Source organism: Dendrobates tinctorius, unplaced genomic scaffold, assembly GCF_039654945.1.
Source record: "Dendrobates tinctorius isolate UK_male_01 unplaced genomic scaffold, ASM3965494v1 ptg000251l, whole genome shotgun sequence".
NCBI classification, from domain to species: domain Eukaryota; kingdom Metazoa; phylum Chordata; class Amphibia; order Anura; family Dendrobatidae; genus Dendrobates; species Dendrobates tinctorius.
Window position 1 is genome coordinate 14057511 of NW_027361918.1, and position 23811 is coordinate 14081321.

Sequence of the window (23811 nt, forward strand, 5' to 3'; positions counted from 1 at the left end):
TCAGTCTGTCCTCAACTCTGTTGCCCAACTAATCCACCTCTCTCCTCGCTACTCCCCTGTTTCTCCCCTCTGCAAATTTCTTCACTGGCTCCCAATTCCCAAACGAAACCAGTTCAAACTACTAACACTGACCTAAAAAGCCATCCACAATCTGTCCCCTCCCTATATCTCTGAACTAATCTCCCAATATCTTCCCTCACATAATCTTCGATCCTTCCAAGACCTTCTACTTTCCTCCACACTTATTCGTTCCTCACACAACAGCCTCACCACCCCCAGAACTGCTGCACCCCCGACCTTCTGTCTCTTCCCCACTATCCCGTAGAGTGTAAGTCCACAAGGACAGGGTCCCCTCCCCTCTGTGCCAGTCTGTCACTACAAATTTGTTTACTGTAAACGATATCTATAACTTTGTATGTAACCCCCCTTCTCGTGTACAACACCATGGAATTAGGGGCGCTATATAAATAATAATAATAATAACAACATAGAACCATGAGGACAAGGACAATCTGGAGTCTCAGGAGCAGTAGGACAGATGAAGTGGAACTCAGCAGGGATGGCAGCTAGGGATGGGCGAATCTACTCATTAGGACTCGTTACTCTGCGAGTAGTAGGGGACTCGCAGGACTCGTACTCTGCGAGTTTCCAAGCGATTACTCGCACAGTAACGAGTCCAAAGTAAATCAATGGCAATCCTAGTTTTGGTCCGTTTTGTATTCTACTCAGATTCTCAGATCAATGCTTTCTGCTTTCAGAGTTTAAATCCAAGTTTTGCCTTCAGAGTTTAAATCCGAGTTTTGCTTTCTGAGTTTAAATCCGAGAGCATTCAGAGTTTTGCTAACTCGCTATCACTGTAGGATCATTTTTGACAGTCAATCCGGGTCCAGCAGCAGAGGAATCGCTGCAAACTCGCTTCCCCATTAATTAACATTGGACTCGCTAGACTCGCAACGAGTAGCGAGTCCTGCACTCGAACTCGTTAGAGTCTAGCGATTCCGAGTAATTTAGGATTCGCCCATCCCTAATGGCAGCCAGTTGAAACACATTATGCACAGAAAGTGGAGCACACCAAATATAGGACTCCAGAGTCTCAATCCTAAGACACAGGTGTGTATCGTAGTGGGCTTCAAATAGTCCTATACAGATAACCTTATTGAGCCACACAAGTCAGCTTTCAAAACCTGACATGGAGTACAAAAGAGGACAGTGAACCCAGGGGAAGGAAGCAGAGTCAGAGATACAGGTGCGCTATTCCCTTATATCGCAGGTCAGTATAAAGACGGTCACCAAGGGGTTTAATGTTATACATTCACACTACTGGATAGTGAACGCTTGGTCAATTTTAACACAGGTTTTTTTCTAATTTGTACAGAAAACCCTTTAATTAAAATGGAAGAAACCTAAAAAAAATACAAACATACATACTAGGGAAGAAGCTATGTGGAAATATAAAATGGTACCTTCACAGACAGAACGGAGACAGGGTGGGTAAGATAGAAAAGTTACAGGGGTTGTCCAGAGAATAAGAAGTTCTCCACTATCTATGTGAAAGGTGATCACTTTATTGATCAGTGGGGTCTAAGCACTGGGACCTTCACCGATCAAAAGAAGGAGGTGATTTTACCCTCTACACATGTTGACCCCCTGCTCTAATCAGGCCCTAAGGGGCTGGTAAGCGTTGCACTTACTTTTCTGGCAGCCCAATACAGAATAAATAGAGCGGCAGTCACTCTACGGACCTGCTTCTCCAATTTATAATTGGGATAAAAGTGCCCCATTGGCACATTATAGTTCCCAAAATGTAACCCCTCTGAAGTGCCAGCTCAACAACTGGTGTGCGACGTGACCATGTGCTGCAACGCCACTGTATATGTTGGCAAGGCTTTGTGAGCAGCAGAGGGTAGTACCTGAATACCAGCTACACCATACCTGTTGGTATTCTGCTCAGCCTTCGCACATAAGAAGCCACGAGTGGGTGTGGGTGACTGACGTCATTTGTGAAGTTCCACAAAATTTTGAGAAATCAACCAAGATGGTGATCAGCAATGAGGAAGATGAGGGACACCAGACCCCACAATGCAGATGAGCTGAAGGCTGCTATCAAAGCGACCTGGGCTTCCATAACCCCTCAGCAGTGCCACAGGCTGATCGCCTCCAAGCCACGCCGCATTGATGCAGTAACTGATGCACAAGGAGCCACGACCATGTATTGAGTGCATTTACTGAACAGACATTTCAGGAGGACAACATTTCAGATTTTACAATCATATTTCATGCTGGTGTTATAAAGTATTCTAATTTACTGAGATAATGACTTTTGGGTTTTCATTGGCTGTAAGCCATAATCATCAACATTACCAGAAATAAACCCGTGACATAGATCACTCTGTGTGTAATGTCTCTGTAATGTCAGTAACTTTTTGATGATCTTCTAATTCTTTGAGAAGCACCTACAGTATATATATATAGAAATGAAAGCAATTTTTTACAAATAGTGTCCATATATACTGTATATATATATATATATATATATATATATATATATATATATATATATATATATATATATATATATATATTACCTGGATAAGAATGAAGTGATTAAACAGAGTCAGCATGGGTTTGTAACTAATAAGTCATATCAGACTAACTTAATTTCCTTCTATGATGGAATCACTGATTGGGTGGATCAAGGAAATGCTGTAGCTATTGTATATCTTGACTTCAGCAAAGCATTTGACAAAGTCTCTCATACAATCCTTATTGAAAAAATGACTAAGTATGGAATGGACAAGGCAACTGTTAGGTGGATTCATAACTGGCTTAGTGATCGGACCCAAAGAGTGGTCGTAAATGGCTGCACATCCAGTTGGAAGAATGTCTCAAATGGGGTACCACAGGGCTCTGTCCTGGGCCCTGTATTGTTCAACATCTTTATCAACGATTTAGATGAAGGAATTGAGGGTAAACTGATTAAATTTGCTGATGACACAAAGCTAGGAGGGATAGCTAATACTAGAGAAGAGAGAGAGAGGATTCAAAAAGATTTAAATAAACTGGAGAAGTGGGCAGCAACTAACAGAATGGTTTTTAACAGGGAGAAATGCAAAGTACTACATCTGGGCAATAAAAATGAAAAAAGCATATACAGAGTGGGAGGAATAGGGCTAAGTGACAGCACATGTGAAAAAGACTTGGGTATACTAATAGATCACAGACTGAATATGAGTCAACAGTGTGATGCAGCAGCAAAAAGGCAAATGCAATTCTAGGATGTATTAACAGAAGCATACAGTCTAGATCACGTGAAGTCATTATTTCCCTCTACTCCTCTTTTGTCAGACTTTATCTGGAATATTTTGTCCAGTTTTGGGCACCACATTTTAAAAAAGACATCAACAGACTGGAGCAAGTTCAGAAAAGAGCGACCAGAATGGTGACCGGTCTGCAAACCCTGTTTTATGAGGAAAGGTTGCAGGATTTGGGAATGTTTAGTTTGCAAAAGAGAAGACTGAGAGGAGACTTAATAGCTGTCTACAAATATCTAAAGGGCTGTCACATTGTAGAAGGATCAACTTTATTCTCTGTTATGATTGAGTCAACGTAGGAGGCAAACACAAAAATAGTAGCTACGTCCAGAAAACAAGAGAAGTTGGCAACTATCAGATTGCAGACCCCTGAACCTATCAACACAACTAGCAGTAGCCGTGGGGGGTTCCTACGGTGCCCTAGACCCCTCGATCACAGCCGGAGAACTGAATAGCCTAAAGGCAGAAAAGGAAATCTAAACTGCCCCAGAGCAGACCCCAAAGCAAAGTCAGCCCCCAACATATGATGGTGAGCAAGATGAAAAGACAATACACAGACAGAAAGATAGGCTGAGCAAACGATGGGGCCCAATCTAACTAAATAGGAAAGGAAAGGAAGGTTGCTGTCTGAAATCTGCGAAAACCCTGAAAATGACAAAAGCCAACAGACTGATATGAAAAAAGACCCTGAAGACGCTAGGCTTCAGAAAATACTATATCAGTACTCAGGTCTTTTCTGAAGATGGAGCAAAAAGGAATTCAGCTCACCCCAGAAGGGAGAGGCAGAAATCCAGAAAAAACAGGGCAAAACAAAAGCAAAACACAAATGCAAAACAAAGTAGAAAACTTAGCTTTAGAAGAGCAGGACTTCAGACTGGTCTCTAAGAATCCCTCAGAAAAATCACCAGCTAGGAAAAAGGGCGTTGGCAGCCTTATATCCAGTCAGTGACTCCACTCAGCCAGTCCTCATCATTAGGCTCAGGTGTTTGATAATCAGGCTCACTACCTTCCTTAGCCAGAAGAGGGAGTTCACCAGACCTCAGTGACAAAGGGGAAAATGAACTCACAACAGTACCTCCCCCTTGAGGAGGGGTCACCGAACCCTCAACCACGCCACCAGGGCGATCAGGGTGAGCCCGATGAAAGGCACGCACTAATCTTTTGGCATGAATATCAGAGGCAGAGACCCAGGAATTATCCTCCTGACCATAACCCTTCCACTTAACCAAATACTGGAGTCTCCGTCTAGCCAGACGGGAATCCAATATTTTCTCTACCTCATATTCCATGTTACCTTCGACCAATACAGGGTCTGGAGGGGCCACCACCGGAACAACTGGTTCAACAAACCTCTTCAACAAGGACTTATGGAACACATTATGGATTTTAAATGTGACAGGAAGAGCCAAACGAAAAGAGACCGGATTAATAATCTCCAAAATCTTGTAAGGTCCAATAAATCTAGGCTTAAACTTAGGAGAAGCCACCTTCATAGCAATATGTTTTGATGATAACCACACCATATCACCAACTTTAAACTGGGGACCAATGGTCCTATGGCGGTTGGAAAACCGCTGGGTCTTTTCTTGTTAAAGAGATAACTTATCCACTACTTGGTCCCAGATCAGGTGCATTCTCTCCACCACAGTGTCAACACCTGGACAGGCAGAAGGCTCCACCTGCCCTGAAGAAAATCGAGGATGAAACCCATAGTTACAAAAAAAAGGTGACATCAAAGTGGCAGAACTAGCCCTATTATTTAAGGCAAATTCGGCCAAGGGCAAAAATGAAACCCAATCATCCTGATCAGCGGAAATAAACCATCTCAAATACGACTCCAAGGTCTGGTTTGTTCTCTCTGTCTGCCCATTGGTCTGAGGGTGAAAAGCAGAGGAGAAGGACAACTGAATTCCCAGCTTGGAACAGAAAGTCCTCCAAAATCTAGACACAAACTGAACTCCTCTGTCAGATACAATGTTCTCAGGAATCCCGTGCAAGCGAACCACATGTTGCAAAAACAGGGGCACCAACTCAGAGGAAGATGGCAACTTGGGGAGTGGTACAAGATGAACCATCTTAGAGAACCTATCACAAATCACCCAAATAGCAGTCATTCTCTGAGATACAGGCATATCAGAGATGAAATCCATTGAAATATGGGTCCATGGCCTCCTGGGAACCGGCAAAGGCATCAACAACCCACTAGAGCGAGAACAAGGTTTAGACCGGGAGCACGTCCCACAGGACTGCACAAAATTCCTGACATCACGAGACAAGGAGGGCCACCAAAAAGACCGACTCACTAGATCTCTAGTACCAAAAATACCTGGATGACCAGCTAGTGCAGAGCAATGAACTTCAGACATCACTCTCTTCTTCCACTAGTCCGGAACATACAACTTTCCACTGGGACAACGCTCAAGTTTGTCCTCCTGGAACTCTTCCAGAGCACGTCTCAAGTCGGGCGAGATGGCAGAAAGAACTACCCCTTTGCCTAAGATGGTAGCAGGTTTGGTCACCACGGGAGAATCAGCAAGGAAGCTCCTAGAGAGGGCGTCTGCCTTGACGTTCTTAGTTCCAGGAAGAAAAGAGACCACAAAATCAAAACGTGTAAAAAACAAGGCCCACCTAGCCTGTCTGGGGTTCAAGCGTTTAGCCGACTCTAGGTAAATCAAATTCTTGTGGTCGGTGAGGACCACGACTTGATGTTTAGCTCCCTCCAACCAATGTCTCCACTCCTCAAATGCCCATTTTATGGCCAACAGTTCCCGATTCCCCACATCGTAGTTACGTTCCGATGGAGAGAACTTTCGGGAAAAGAAAGCACAGGGATTCATTTTAGATGTTACAGGATCCTTTTGGGACAAAACAGCTCCTGCACCAATCTCAGAAGCATCCACCTCTACCTGGAATGGGAGTGAGACATCAGGTTGCCGTAAAACCGGGGCGGAGGTGAATCTTCACTTCAGCTCCTGAAAGGAAGAAACAGCCTCCGGAGACCAATTCAACACATCAGCACCCTTCTTAGTCAGATCAGTCAATGGCTTGGCAATACTAGAAAATTTTGCTATAAATTTCCGATAAAAATTAGCAAAACCCAAAAACTTCTGGAGGGCCTTCAAAGAAGTGGGCTGAACCCAATCATAAATGGCCTGAACCTTGGCTGGGTCCATTTCAATAGTTGACGGAGACAAAACAAATCCCAAAAAAGAAATCCTCTGTACTCCAAAAAGGCATTTAGATCCTTTGACATACAGGGAATTCTCCCTCAAGATCCGGAACACAGTCTGAATATGTTCCACATGAGAATACCAATCCTTGGAGAAAATCAAAATATCATCCAAATAGATAATCAAAAACTTATCGACAAAGTCTTGGAAAATATCATTCATGAAGCACTGGAAGACAAAAGGGGCATTAGTGAGCCCAAAAGGCATCACCACGTACTCAAAATGTCCCTCCGGAGTATTAAACGCCGTCTTCCATTCATCTCCATGCTTAATGCGGATAAGATTATACGCCCCCCTGAGGTCAAGCTTGGTAAGCCAGCAAGCACCTTTAACTCTAGAGAATAGATCCGAAATCAGGGGTAACGGATACTGATATTTAACAGTAATTTTGTTGAGGGCACGATAATCAATACAAGGCCTTAATGATCCATCCTTTTTAGCCACAAAAAAAAACAGCACCCAAGGGTGAAGAGGATGGTCTAATATGACCCTTCTCCAACACCTCCTTAATATAGGATCGCATAGCCTCATGCTCGGGCACAGATAAATTGAAGAGCCGACCCTTGGGAAATTTGCACCCCGGGCTCAATTCAATTGCACAGTCATAACTCCTATGAGGAGGCAAAGACGCAGACTCATTCTCACTAAATACATCATAAAAGTCTGCCAAATAGTCAGGAACATCATGCGACTGAGGGGAGGTGGAAAACACCGGAGCCTCACTAAAGGCACACCGACAACCCCAACTCACCACAGACACAGATTTCCAATCCAAAACTGGATTATGAATTTGTAACCAGGGAAACCCCAGAACAATGGTATCATGCAGATTATGCAACACCAAAAATCTGCAATTTTCTTGATGGTCTGGGGCGACCCGCATTACCACCTGGGTCCAAAACTGAGGTTTATTTTTTGCCAAAGGTGTAGCATCAATCCCCCTCAAAGGGATAGGTGTCTGCAGAGGTGTCATCGGAAATCCACAACGTTTAGCAAAATCCAAGTCCATTAGGTTTAGGGCTGCTCCCGAATCCACAAAAGCCTTGGCGGAAAATGTGGACAGGGAGCAGATCAGAGTAATTGCCAGAAGAAACTTAGGCTGAACACCACCAACAGAAAACGTGTGTGCAAAGCGTTTCTCTCGTTTAGGACAGACAGAAATAACGTGTGAGGCATCTCCACAGAACAAGCACAGCTTATTACGCCTTCTGAACTCCTGACGCTGCTCCCTGGACAAAACTCTATCACATTGCATAGGTTCTGACACCTGTTTAACTGGTGGCAAAACCTCTCGTGCAATCCTGCGTTCACGCAAACGCCAATCAACCTGAATGGCTAATGACATGGAATCGTCCAGACGGAACACGAAATCCCACCATAGTATCTTTCACGGCTTCTGACAAACCCTTCCGAAAGAGAGCAGCCAAGGCACTATCATTCCAGGTAGTAAGGACCGCCCACTTTCGGAATTTTTGGACAGTACAATTCTGCAGAATCTCGACCCTGGCTCAATGCCAACAGGGTCTTTTCAGCCTGATCAATAGCATTAGGTTCATCATACAACAACCCCAAGGCTTGAAAGAATGCGTTCACATTAGTCAGAATAGGATCATCAGGTTTCAAAGAAAATGCCCAATCCTGGGGATCGCCAGGCAGCAAAGAGATGACAATTTTAACCTGCTGCGCGGAGCTCCCTGACGAGTTAGGCTTCAAGGCAAAAAATAATTTACAATTATTTTTGAAATTCAAAAATTTAGATCGATCCCCAAAAAATACCTCAGGTGTAGGGATCTTTGGTTCAACAGCATGCGAATGAGCAAGGTAGGCGGAAATTCCCCGCACTTCCACAGCGAGCTGCTCCACACGATCAGACAATTGCTTTATCTCCATTGAGAGAAAAAAAAATTCCCCCTACGGCCTCAGAGATATAGAGGAAAGAATATACACTTTTTTTTTTTTTATACAATTCTTTCCTGCTATTGAGTACCCTAGGATCTGCGGTGTGGCTGGTGATTCTGTTATGATTCAGTCACCGTAGGAGGCAAACACAAAAATAGTAGCTACGTCCAGAAAACAAGAGAAGTTGGCAACTATCAGATTGCAGACCCCTGAACCTATCAACACAACTAGCAGTAGCCGTTGGGGGGTTCCTACGGTGCCCTAGACCCCTCGATCACAGCCGGAGAGCTGAATAGCCTAAAGGCAGAAAAGGAAATCTAAACTGCCCCAGAGCAGACCCCAAAGTAATAGGCAGCTCCCAACATATAATGACGGTGAAGCAAGATGAAAAGACAATACACAGACAGAAAGATAGGCTGAGCAAACGATGGGGCCCAATCTAACTAAATAGGAAAGGAAAGGAAGGTTGCTGTCTGCAATCTGCAAAAACCCTGAAAATGACAAATGCCAACAGACTGATATGGAAAAAGACCCTGAAGACGCTAGGCTTCAAAAAATACTATATCAGTACTCAGGTCTTTTCTGAAGACGGAGCAAAAAGGAATTCAGCTCACCCCAGCAGGGAGTGGCAGAAATCCAGAAAAAACAGGGCAAAACAGAAGCAAAACACAAATGCAAAAACAAAGCAGAAAACTTAGCTTTAGAAGAGCAGGACTTCAGACTGGTCTCTAAGAATCTCTTGTCAGTTTTTCTTTTCCGGCCACATCTAGGGAGGTTAGCCACAGTGCCATGGGCTTTAAACTTCTTGATGATACTGCGCACGGTAGACACAGGAACATTCAGGTCTTTGGAGATAGACTTGTAGCCTTGAGATTGCTCATGCTTCCTCACAATTTGGTTTCTCAAGTCCTCAGACAGTTCTTTGGTCTTCTTTCTTTTCTCCATGCTCAATGTGGTACACACAAGGACACAGGACAGAGGTTGAGTCAACTTTAATCCATGTCAACTGGCTGCAAGTGTGATTTAGTTATTGCCAACACCTGTTAGGTGCCACAGGTAAGTTACAGGTGCTGGTAATTACACAACTTAGAGAAGCATCACATGATTTTTTGAACAGTGCCAATACTTTTGTCCACCCTCTTTTTTATGTTTGGTGTGGAATTATATCCAATTTGGCTTTAGGACAATTCTTTTTGTGTTTTTTCATTTAAGACAAATTAAATGAAGATAATAATAACAAAGAATTTGTGTTTGCAATCACTTTCAGTAAGAAACTGAGTATTATCTGACAGATTTGCAGGGGTGTCAATACTTTTGGCCACAACTGTATATAAAGTAACTCATAATATTAGTGTGCGTTTGGAACACTCAAAGAAGAGGGAAATCTAAATTGGGTGGTTAAAGGAAAAAAAAAAAAAAAAAGTCAAAATCAAATTGCAGCCTGTGGACGGCTGTGCAGTGTAGCCGCAATAGTAAAAGCACAAATCAGAGAGCAGTACCTGTAAATATAATGCGATGCGAAGTCCTCACTCCAGTAAGCGGTGCAGGTTAAAATAGCGCTTTTTGCTCCAGCGCTTGGAAAAAGAGGGGGGGGGGTTTACACAGGTGTATAGACTAGTTGCAGGGGCTGCCCCGGCCGGTGGCAGCCTCCTGTCAGTGTACCTCCAGCTGTGGAGCAGACGTGAGTGGCCTCTCGTGCTCCCGGCATCTGTGAGCTGCTCCAGGTATACAGGACCTTCGTGATGTGAGTCAGCAGAGGACCACTTGCTGGTGGTTGCGGCGGGGACCAATGGACTTTCCAACATGTTTCAAAGACTAACTGTCTTCTTCCTCAGGTACTGTATATCTTTACAGGTACTGCTCTCTGATTTGTGCTTTTACTATTGCGGCTACTCTGCACAGCCGTCCACAGGCTGCAATTTGACTTTGATTTTTTTTTTTTTCCTTTAACCACCCAATTTAGATTTCCCTCTTCTTTGAGTGTTCAAAACGCACACTAATATTATGAGTTATTTTACCTTATTTCTTTGACACTCTTGTGACAGGTGTCTTAGCGTTTGCTGCTGGAATTACACTCATACACAAGCGCCACTGAATCTCCACTTGTATTTAAAGTATGTTACTATCTAAATCCAATTATTTATGGACAAATAATGTTAACCCCAATATATAACAACAGGACTACAATTGTATACTCCAGATAATACTAAAATTTACCAAGAAATGGAGTTCCATACAAAAAAATAATAAAAAATGTTTTTATCATATGCAATATTTAACACATGTAACAAACAAGTAAAAAACCCTAAAAAGATCCTTTTTTAAAAAAATTACATAGTTCCAGGGCATATAAGAATAATTAGTAATATCAAAGCACATAAGTCACCAATTCAAATGATATATAAAATATCCAAAAAAGTGCGTCTTTAGTGAAACCGCAGGCATACAATTAAGTACAAAGGGAATCCACCCTCACTATGTAAACTGCCCAGCGCTAACCGCAAAGAAAACATTCATTATCATCAAAGGTGCTTATTAGTGCTTACCCATAAGTAATGTTGCTGTAGTGCCCTGGAGTCAAGTAACACCCCTTGACGCGCGTTTCACGTTAGCTTTTTCAAAAAGCTTTTGCACTACAGCAAATGGAACTCCATTTCTTGGTAAATTTTAAATATTATAGTTGAAACTATATAGCCAGTGTTTGATAAATGCTGCCTGTGAACGAGGCAGCTTGTATCAACTGTCGGATTTCCTATAAAGAGGTTATTTCATGATGACAAGGTATCACCAACCTGCTATCATCTTCCACGACGTGTTGCCTCACAGGAGTCCCCTCCCTCAGCTCAACCACTTAGATGCTGCAGCCACGATTGGCCACAGCATGTAAATGGTGAACTGCAATCCATTCCCTGCAGTTTTAGAATACTCCCTACAAGAGGGTTGAAAAGAGTCCCCCTAGCCTTTTACATAGGGCTGACACTAACATTCAACTGCACCTTTTGAGGTCCATCTGCCTTCAATACCAAAGCTACAAGAGCCATATCTTACATACATATTTACCAGTTGATCATTTGCTAAGTTGTGAAATTCACGGATGTGTGGCATGATACACTGCGTATCTATATGTGGGGTAGTCCTATTCAGTTGGGTTACCTGGATGGGGCATTTGCCTTTTATCCATTTGTAACACACCTCAATAAATGGGAAAATCCCTAAATTCATTTTATTAATCACCATTTGAATATATCACGATTCAGATATTTGGCAGAATTGCAAAATCTATTTACCCCACCAACACCAATCACCTCACTACCCTGATACCCCACAAATAGCAGTTGCATTCCCTGCCTCTGCTTTTATACAGGTTATGAAAATCCCTCCTAATTAATTGTGCTATACCATGTGATGATGTGATAGCTGCTTTGCACTATGGGGAATCCTGAGCAGTTGCACCTGAGGTCACGATAGTCTTTATTGACGTATTCTTCTGCTTTGTGAAAAATGACAGTAGACATTTTTTTTTTTTAGAATTTGTGCGAATCAAAATGCAAATTACTTGAATTCACAGAAACCAGTGTAGTTCCTAAATTTCTAAAAGTACAATAAAAAATAATTACCGTATTTTTCGGACTATAAGACGCACCGGACCATAAGACGCACCCCAATTTTCTGAAGGAAAATAGGGAAAAAAAAAATAATGTGTAAAATGGGGGTCCGTCTTACAGTCCGAATTCAGCTTACCTGGGAAGGGATCCGGCACAGGTGGAGAAGTAGTCACAGGGGTCATTCAGTGGTCCAGGCTCGTGCGGTGGCGGTGGCTCTGTGCTGGGGCAGCTGCGCTGGGGCTGGGGCGGGTGGGCTGTGCTGGGGCAGCTGCGCTGGGGCTGGGGCAGGTGGGCTGTGCTGGGGCAGGGGCAGCTGTGCTGGGGCAGGGGCAGCTGTGCTGGGGCAGGGGCAGCTGGGGCAGGTGGGCTGTGGCAGGAGCAGCTGTGGCAGGGGCAGCTGTGCTGGGGCAGCTGTGGCAGGGGCAGCTGTGCTGGGGCAGCTGTGGCAGGGGCAGCTATGCTGGGGCAGCTGGGGCAGGGGCAGCTGTGCTGGGGCAGCTGGGGCAGGGGCAGCTGGGGCAGGGGCAGCTGTGCTGGGGCAGGGGCAGCTATGCTGGGCTCTGCGGTGGTGGCAGCGGGCGGCGCTCTGCGGTGCGTTGGTGGCAGCGGGCTGTGCTCCCCTTGCTGGGCGCCGCCATGTTGCGGTGGCCTCCGGGAGCATGGACGCCGGCAAGATGGCCGCCGGTCCGGGGACCACCGAGATCTCGGGGGACCACCGCACCGCAGAGCCTCGCCCACTGCCACCACCGCATCAGGTAAACCATGCATTGCGACCATAAGACGCACCCCCCACTTTCCCCCAAAATTTTTGGGGAAAAAGGTGCGTCTTATGGTCCGAAAAATACGGTATATTCTGGTAACATAATAGCCAAAAAAATCAATGTAAATACTTTTATGCTTACAAAATTACAAAAGTATTCTTGGAGTGATACCTTTATTGGCTAACCAGAAAAAATATACTTGCAAGCTTTGAGAACACAGAGGCTCCTTCTACAGGCAGGTTTACAAATGAATTAAAAAGCTAAGAGCACCAACATTTAAGAGATATTGCATATTGCAGCAGGACATTTGCTCATGAGGTGAAAGGGTGATGCCTCCTAAAGATAAGCTAAGGAAATCAAATTAGGGATTTTGTTACAAATGGAGAGGAGGTGGGAATGTTCTCTTAGTTATCTAGAGTCCTTCTGTTAAGGATGTGAGTTGTGTCCATGTAGTGAATCATAAATTCAGGTATTAAATTTAGTCCTATTGCCAAAGAATTAAATATCCTTATTAGTTTGTGTGACGACACAGCATTTAATCTTAATTATCCAGACATCTATTTTCAGTAAGCCTGGAGGCAGAAGTTTATCTTTATGTTGACTCTTCTTGTAGGTTTTATTGATATTAGTAAATTGATGAATGGTTGTTATTTACCTCTTATATCAGTTCCTATGGTTTATTGTACTGTTATCTTTGCAAAACAAGGATGCAGGGTCACTGAACAATGATATTTGATGATATCTTATTTACACATTATACCAGGCCATGCAGTTTGTTGACTTGCAAGCATTGAATGATAAACTAATTAATCAAACAATGTGAATTAATATCATCACACCTTTCCAATGACCTGTAAATAATGGTTTGAAGAACAGTTGTGAAGTATAAAAACGATATGCCTCTGTAACAATATACATCCAATTATCCAAGACAACCAAGCGATCCAAAGATCCAAAGAACCAGAGAATCTTTGCAAAACCACAGCCATGAACCCTCTACAGGATAGCTGCCAGATCATGATTCCACCACGAAGGGCACAGAGTTGACATTTTACAGGATGCCAGCTAAAAGGGACCACAGTCCCGGCTGAAAGACTACAGATCTGCTCCATTGACCATCACAGAACCCATGGATACATTTAGGGAGGTCAGGATGTGGACCCACTGCTTACGTGAGCCCCACGGAGTATATACAGTATGATTATAGGATTATTAATGGATAGGCATCGTATAGATGCCTCTCTATTACTAAGGCAAGGGCTTAATGTCATCTGACAATACAAAGGTGACATCAACCCCACAAATATTACCACCATTTACACCACCACAGGGCAAGTGGGAAGAGCCATGCAAAGCACAAGAATTGGTGTATCTAATAGATGCGTCTTTTCTGTGGTGGCTGGGGGCTGCTATTACATGGCTTCTTACAGCCTGAGAATAACAGCCCCTAGCTGTCTGCTTTAGCTTGACTAGTTATCAAAAATGGGGGGAACCCACACCATTTTTCCTTTTTCTATTTACCTCTATTCTTGATAACCAGCCTTGATAAAGCTGACAGCTGAGGGTTGCAGCCCGCAGCTGTGAGTTTTGCCTGGCTGGTTATCAAAAATACAGGGGAATGCACATCATATTTAAAATAAAATTTTTTATTTATAGTACCAGCTGTTATCAGTGACAGCAGGAGTAGACGCATGGGAGTAGTGGTCCCATCAGTCGATGCCTGTGATGACTTTTTACCACCCCTGAATGATACTTGCCATTTGTGCCAAGTTTCATTCAGCGAAGTATAAAGGTCTGAGACCCTACTTGAGCACCAACAAGGGTTGTGCCACGTTATATATTTTCACGAGTTTTTACTTCCGGTCAAAGCTGCGGGCTCACGCTGTCATCCGACAGCATGGAAACCGCAGCTCTCTGATCATTGGTATTAACCCCTTAACAACCGCTGATATGCCTTTTAATGGCGGCAATTAAGAATACTTATTCCTCAGCGCCGCTTTTTAATGGTGCTGAGAAATAAGGTTATAGCACCCCCCAGCGTTTGAAATTCTCCAGGGTTTCGGCTACCGGGGGTAGTTGAGACCCCGGAAAACATAATTTGGTTGGTTTTTACTGACCCCAGTGTTGCTATCACCGTTATTCACGGAATAACAGTGACCGCAAAAAAAAATCTGATTTCCCATTCAATTTCTCTCTTCTCTGATATGATCTAGCAAATCAGAGGAGAGAGAAATGGAGGCCCCCAAGTTCCCCCAGTACCACCTGTGTCCCTGGACCCTCCTGCATTTCCTCGTCCTGTCCCCTGGCCATCGGCATCTTCTTCTGGGTAGAAAATGGCAGGCGCATGCGCAGTGCGCCCGCCGAGGTCTGCCGGCTGGCACCCAGCAACTATAGGAAATTTTTCCTGTTGGTTCATTTTAATTACTGTGATAGACCATAAGCTTTAAGGGGCCGCAGTGATCAAAATAAAAAAATAGTAAATCAAACCCACTTTTATCACCCCCTTAGTTAGGTAAAAAGAATAAAATAAAAAATGTATTTATTTCCATTTTTCCATTATGCTCAGGGTTGAGCTAGGGTTAGGGTAGGGCTAGCACTAGGGTTGGGCTAGGGTTAGGGTTGGTCTAATGTTAGGACTAGGGATAGGGTTGAGGCTAGGGTTAGGGTTGGGCTAGGGTCAGGGTTTGGGCTAGGGTTAAGGTTGGGGCTAGGGCTAGCGTCAGGGTTAGGATTGGGGTTAGGATTGTGTTGGTGTTAGGGTTGTGGTTAAGGCTTGGAATGTAGTTAGCTTTAGGATTATGGTTATGGTTGGGATTAGGGTTAGGGGTATGTTAGGGTTAGGGTTGTGGTTAGGGTTATGGTTAGGGTTATGGTTAGGGTTGAGATTAGGGTTAGAGGTAATTTGGGGTTAGGGTTGGAGGTAGAATTGGGGGGTTCCACTGTTTAACTACATCAGGGGGTCTCCAAATGCGACTTGGCAGCCACCATAGATTCCAGCTGATTTTGCATTCAAAAAGTCAAATGGTGATGTCTCCCTTCTGAGCCTTGCCATGCGCCCAAACAGTGGCTTTCCCCCACATTCAGGGTATCGGCGTACTCAGGAGAAATTGCACAACAAATTTTGTGGTCTGTTTTCTCCTGATACCCGTGTGAAAATAAAAAAAATGGTTCCAAAGTAAATTTTTTGTGAACAAAGTAAAATGTTCATTTTTTTCCTTCCACATTGGTTTAGTTTTCATGAAGCACCTGAAGGATTAATAAACTTCTTGAATGCAATTTTTAGAATGATGTCCATTTTTGGTATTTTCTGTTATATTGACCCCACCAAATTCACTTCAAATGTGAGATGGTCCCTAAAAAAATGGTTTTGGAAATTTTGTTGGAAAAAATGAGAAATCGCTGGTCAATTTTTAACCCTTACTACGTCCTAACAAAAAAATCTTGTTTCCAAAATTATGCTGATGTAAAAGTTGACACCAATCTCTGATTTAAGTGTACAAAAATTAAAAGTTTCAAAATTGCTAAATTTTCAAAATTTTTGCTAAATTTCCATTTTTTTCATAAATATGCGCAAATTATATCAAAGAAATTTTTACCACTAACATAAAGTACAATATGTCATGAGAAAACATTCTCAGGATCAGTGGGAAATGTTGTAGCATTCCAGAGCTATAACGTCATAAAGTAACAGTGGTCAGAATTGTAAAAATTGGCTTGGTCATTAAGTACCAAATTGGCTCTGTCACTAAGGAGTTAATCTTACCACCGATCATACGCATTGTTTTCCGCACTGTGATGCACATGACAGGGTGACAAACACTGGATGTTGACTATTCAAGGAAAGTTCAATTTAGCTTCAACAAATTTGATCATCAGCAGTAGTTTATCTTCTTATATTCTGTTTTTAGCGATAAAAATGAAATAACACTTAGGTAAGAAAATAAAACTCATTAACCCTGCACTGGATGTCAAGATGGCGAAGACCTCCGCAGCCACCATGTTCTTCCCCTTCACACTGAGGTAGGTTGGGACAAATGTCACCCACACACTACAGAATATCAGGATACTGAAACTTATGTTCTTGGCTTCATTAAATCTGTCTGGGAAATCTTTGGCCAGAAATGCAGCCCCAAGACAAATCAGAGCCAGTAAACCAATGTAACCGATATTCAAGAAGAAGAAGGTGGTTGACCCTTGATTACACAACAGTAGAACAGTGTCCACCTCTGTGTCAACATCTAAATAGGGTGGATAGAACATGATCCATAAGACTGATAGCAGAATTTCACCCAAAGAGCAGAGGAATACAAAGGTGATGGAAATCCTCGATCTTAAGAGTTTCTTAACCTTGCTTCCGGGCTGAGTAGCTTTGAAGGCAATGATGACTGTCAAAGTTTTGGCCAATACAGAAGAAATGGAGACAGTGAAGACAATTCCGAAGGCAGCTTGTTGGAGAAGACAAGAAACCTGTGATGGTCGCCCAATAAATAGCAAAGTGCACATGAAGCAAAGTGCAATGGAAATGAGGAGAATATAGCTGAGGATGCGATTATTGGCTTTTACTATCGGTGTTTCTCGATACCTCCAAAAAATTCCCAGAATTACACTTGTCATGATGAAAAAAAGTATTGAAACACTTGTCAAAGTGGCTCCTACTATGTCACCGTATGAAAGAAAATCAACATCTTTGGGGACACACCTGGATCTATCAACATTGGAGTTTTCATATTCAAAACATTTCAGGCAGCTTTGTGAGTCTGTGGATGAAATATTGTGATCATTAACATAGAAAGAATCAACATGAAATACGTGTATAAATATTCTGAACAAGTGTTTGATATCCCCTATGAAAAGAAGTAAGAAAATGGAGAAGAAGAAGAAAAGAGGAAGATTAAAAAGTGGATTAAGGGAAAAGGAAGAAAAAGAAAAGAAGTAGAACAAAGGAAAATGAAGAGGAAGGAGAAAAAAGTAACAAAGATGAAGACAACAAAAAGGAGCATGAAAGGTAGTGTGAGTAAAATGGAAGGAGGGATGAGTAGTAGGTGGATCATGATGAGGAGGGAGAGGAGAAAAAGAATAAGAACAAGAGGAGAAAGTAGGAAAATGGAGGAAGTAAAAAAGAATAAAGAAAGGAAGAAGAAAAGGAAGAAGGTGAAAGAAAAGAGGACAATAACAATAAGAAGAAGGAAGAAGAAAGAAATAGAAAGAAAAAAACTAGAGTGAGAAATACAGAGTAAGGAGAAAAGAGGAATTAAAAAAAAAACTAGGCAAGGACACAATGAAGAGAATATGCAAAAGAAATGAGAATGAAAGAAAATAGCAAAGATTAATAGAAGAGAATGTTGACGAATAAGAAGAGAAATAAGAAGGGGAAGATTAAAAAATGTGGAGGAAGAGCACACGTACAGAAATAAGAAAAGGATGTAAAAGAAGAGATAAAGAAGGAAGAGTGGAATAAAAGAGTCACAATAATGAGAAAAATAGCATACAGTTGTGGCCAAAAGTATTGACACCCCTGCAATTCTGTCAGATAATACTCAGTTTCTTCCTGAAAATGATTGCAAACACAAATTCTTTGGTATTATTATCTTCATTTTATTTGTCTTAAATGAAAAAACACAAAAAGAATTGTCCTAAAGCCAAATTGGATATAATTCCACACCAAACATAAAAAAGAGGGTGGCAATAACTAAATCACACTTGAAGCCAGTTGACATGGAGTAAAGTTGACTCAACCTCTGTCCTGTGTCCTTGTGTGTACCACATTGAGAAAAGAAAGAAGACCAAAGAACTGTCTGAGGACTTGAGAAACCAAATTGTGAGGAAGCATGAGCAATCTCAAGGCTACAAGTCCATCTCCAAAGACCTGAATGTTCCTGTGTCTACCGTGCGCAGTGTCATCAAGAAGTTTAAAGCCCATGGCACTGTGGCTAACCTCCCTAGATGTGGACGGAAAAGAAAAATTGACAAGAGATTTCAACGCAAGATTGTGCGGATGTTGGATAAAGAACCTCGACTAACATTCAAACAAGTTCAAGCTGTCCTGCAGTCTGAGGGTACAACAGTGTCAACCCGTACTATCCGTCGGCGTCTGAATGAAAAGGGACTGTATGGTAGGAGACCCAGGAAGACCCCTCTTCTTACCCCGAGACATAAAAAAGCCAGGCTGGAGTTTGCCAAAACTTACCTGAAAAAGCCTAAAACATTTTGGAAGAATGTTCTCTGGTCAGATGAGACAAAAGTAGAGCTTTTTGGGCAAAGGCATCAACATAGAGCTTACAGGAGAAAAAAAGAGACATTCAAAGAAAAAAACATGGTCCCTACAGTCAAATATGGCGGAGGTTCCCTGATGTTTTGGGGTTGCTTTGCTGCCTCTGGCACTGGACTGCTTGACCGTGTGCATGGCACTATGAAGTCTGAAGACTACCAACAAATTTTGCAGCATAATGTAGGGCCCAGTGTGAGAAAGCTGGGTCTCCCTCAGAGATCATGGGTCTTCCAGCAGGACAATGACCCAAAACACACTTCAAAAAGCACTAGAAAATGGTTTGAGAGAAAGCACTGGAGACTTCTAAGGTGGCCAGCAATGAGTCCAGACCTGAATCCCATAGAACACCTGTGGAGAGATCTAAAAATGGCAGTTTGGAGAAGGCACCCTTCAAATATCAGGGACCTGGAGCAGTTTACCAAAGAAGAATGGTTTAAAATTCCAGCAGAGCATTGTAAGAAACTCATTGATGGATACCGGAAGCGGTTGGTCGCAGTTATTTTGGCTAAAAGTTGTGCAACCAAGTATTAGGCTGAGGGTGCCAATACTTTTTGTCTGGCCTATTTTGGGAGTTTTATGTGAAATGATCAATGTTTTGCTTTTTGCTTCCTTCTCTTCTGTGTTTTTTCATTTATGACAAATTAAATGAAGATAATAATACCAAAGAATTTGTGTTTGCAATCATTTTCAGGAAGAAACTGAGTATTATCTGACAGAATTGCAGGGGTGTCAATACTTTTGGCCAAAACTGTAACCTACTAATGTATTTCTCCATATTTAGGTATTATGTAAGTAGCATGTGTCAAAGAAAATATGGAAGTAAACAGTGCTACCCATGCTCTTAGGACCTCACAACCTCAGGATTTTCCCTTTCTAGTTTCACCACTCTCCCTAATTCACTAACCGGAAGCAGAGATATAGGATAAAAGGGTAACTGTGGCACCTATGTTCTGATGTCTGAGGAGACCAAAAGGTGGTTCTGCTACACAAGAGAACACCAGTATTATAGCTGAGATTTCATAGATGGGGGTTGACCTATAGATTCTGCATTGGGGCCGGGAAGCTTTATAGAAGAACACAGTAAGTTATCATTGTTTGCCAGGCTACAGATCCTCAGCCAAGTCATGGTCATTGTCTCTGCTTGCTCATATTACAGATTGTCTCTTGCTTTCCTTCTAATCAGTCCTGAGGCTGCAGTGATAACAGGACTTTCTTAGCTAGAAGGTTCCTGTAGTGCCAGCATCTCTGAACGCTGCCCCTCTCCCTCGGCAGGGACCCCAACTCACAACCTTGGCTCCCATCAAGCTCTCCCTCCACCTTCTTTGCCTGATTCTGCCCAGGATACAAGTGCGGTGTGCAGATTTCTGAGAACTGTGCATAGGGCTCGTGTGCGCACGCTCCCCTGTTCTTAAAGGGGCCGATCGCATCATCCTAAAGTGTCCCCAGCCAATGACTGGTAGACATTTATTGATTACCTCACGTCCACCTGCATTGAGGTGACCGTGTAACATTGTTAGTGTGTTCCTGTTGTGTCTCACAAATGGGAACAACCTGTAATGTATATTTCTCTGTGTTTAGTTCTTCCTCCAATCAGCAAAATTCCCTGTTGTTGCTAGGTAGAATTAGACTGTGTGAAAATTGTCCCTATGTCCCTCCCGTAGTTGAGCTCTGTATTAGGTTGCTCCTCCCTTCTTCAGTTTAATCTACAGCAGCCATTACTCAAGACTCATGTGTACTGCCCTGTACAGATTATTCCTTTTTACCTATTGTCCATTGTAAACTAATAAAACATTTTGGAAGATTACAGCAACGTTTCTCCTGGTCTTTCTACAGTTGCATTGCCAATGGAGTTAAAACTACCTGAGGATGCCTGGTGGTGTAAGTACAAGTTACACAATTATCTAAGAAGCTGATGGTTAGAACACTTGGGATTTACAGTCATCAGGAAGAGACAGAATAGTAAAAAGGAGTAGCTGTTACCAGGAACAGTATACAGCTCTAATCCAAGAAGAGAATTTCTTTTAAGGTTAATGTAAAGCCACCACAACAGCAGCTTACATAGACTGCAGACATTCTCTGTGCTCTTCACTTCAGAAAACTGCACAGTGAAAGATTTAACCTGTTACTAAGAACAGTTCACAGCCTGTAATCCAGAGAAAGGATCCATCTATAAGCTATTGAGTAGCTGCAATTTACATAGACTTGTAGTTCTGTGCTGTCCAGCTCAGCCAGTTGCAACTTTGTATTGGTGTCCTTGACAACCAGGAGCAGAACAGGCCCCACCCTTGCTCTCCTGCCACTATGTCCAAGACTAAAAGAACCCTTTCACTGCCAGTTCTGCAGCAGCAAGAAATTGAAACAGAACTTTTCACTGTTCGCAGTGAAATATCCAAACGATCAACCAATCCTATATGGAAAGTCAAAGAGACCTAGAATCCACCAAAGGTGAATTGCTACACCACACAACTTCCCTATGGAAAAGAGTACTAGACCAAGCTACTGTCTAGACTGTGCCCAGCTCTCACGAGTTACCACCAGTCGGAGCCCTTGAACAATTGTATTCTGCATACCAGTCTTATAAAGACACTTGTAAAGAATACATCTCTACTCTGCTGAAATTAACTACGCAAGAGTTACTAAAGGAATGCCAGGTCTTCCAACAGCTCAATGCCAAACGAGACTGCACCGTTCGTGACATTGTGAACAAGATAGAAGCAAAAATCCCACAAATGTCAGAAGTGACATCGCACAGATCCAGGTCTGCTAGGATCTCAAAGCACTCAATCATTTCAAGCTCATCAAGGTACTTAACCATCGGTGAGCAGTTCATAAGAGCGTGTGCCGAAGCAGAATCTATGAAAGTGCAAGCCATTTTCGGCCAAAAGAAAGCAGAGAGGGAAATAGAATCTACATGCAAGAAAGCAGACATTGCACGCATGGAAGCTTAATCTACACACGAGAAAGCGGAAATAGAAGCCCTGCAGAAGGAATATGAACACGCAGCAGCCGTAACAAAACTAAAGGTCTTCGAGCCGGCTCTAGGTGGAAGCCAAAGAGGCATCCTCAATTTGTACGAACTCGACAAAGAAGACCCACTTAAGCGCACAAGAAATTACGTGCTGAGCCAAACCAACGAACCCCTGACCACTAACAACATTTCCATCAGCACCGACCTCTCTCTAGAGCATCAGGACGTTGATCCGCCTGCAGCTCCCAGCTTTCAAGGTCAGTCCAATATACCACAAACATTCAAACCCGAACCTCCTTCATGGCCTGACCCTACACCTCAGCAAATGCCATACGCCAACGTCTACATGCAACCTAATATGCCGACAAGGCACTACGCTCCTGACAACTGTGTGGTTCCAGCCCCGCATACAACAGAGATCATATGCCACAAACCGGTTGCTGGTCTAAATGCCTACGCCACTCCATATCTTCCGATGTTCTTGAACCAAAAAGCTACGACCCACGCTAACAGCATCACTCAGCCAGCAAATATTTCTCCAAAGTCAGAAAGAACAGACATGTCCGATTTTGCGAGGTACATGATACGCCGAGAACTCACCAACACTGGTCTCACAAGGTTCGGCGACCAGCCTGAGAATTACAGAGGTTGAAAATGTGCCTTTAAAGCCACAATTAGTGACCTGCTGAAGAGCTGGATCTGCTAATCAGGTGGCTCGGACCTCAATCCACAGAGCTGGTCAAGAGGCTCAGATCCATCCACATCAGCAATCTAGCAGCTGGTCTCATGGCTGCATGGGACAGACTAGAACATAGCTTTGGCAGTCCTGAAGCCATAGAGAATGCACTGTTTAAGCGTCTACAGGATTTTTCCAAAATATCTAGCAAGGACAGTTCAAAATTCCTAGAGCTCAGCGACCTGCTCCTAGAGCTCCTAGAGCTCCAGTTAGCCAAGGCAGACACGCACCTACCTGGCCTCAGCTACCTGGAAACCGCTTGTGGGGTGAAACCCATAGTTGCCAAGTTACCCTACAGCATACAAGAAATGTGGACCATATGAGGGTCAAACTTCAAAAGACAATACGAAGTCCCTTTTCCAACATTTTCCTATTTCTGTGACCTCATCAAGGAGATTGCAGAGTGCAAAACCGATTCCAGCTTCTGCTATGAAGAACCCAGCAGCTCTGCATCATCCCCTAAGTATGAGAGTTCTTGATCTCACAACAGTAACCGCAGCGGTCTGGTATCTGCAAAAAAGACAGAAGTTCTGCCTACACCAACTTCAGCGCCAAACAAAGGCAATGAAGGTGAGAAGGTTGAAAATCCGAACCGCCAGTGTCCAATTCACAAATTGCCACCTCCCCTGAAGAAGTGCATTGGCTTCAGGAAGAAAGCCCTTCAAGAATGAAAGGAGCTCTTGAAGAAGTTTGGAGTATGCTTCAGGTGCTGCACCTCTACCGAACATCTTGCGAAGGACTGTGTCATCGCCATCAAGTGTCTAGAGTGCGACAGTGAAGACCACGTACAAGCGCTCCATCCATCATGGCCTGACTCTGCATCTACACCTTCTCTCACCACAAACCATGGCGGGGAGAGTTCAGACCAAGCGACAAGCCAAGTTGCGGTATCTTCCTCATGCACCAAAATCTGCAGAGAAGGTCTTCGAGACAAGTCCTGCACGAAGATTTGCCTGGCAAGGTTGTATCCCAAGGGTCATCCAGAGAAGGCAGTCAAGGTGTACGTTAGTCTTGACAACCAGAGCAACAAATC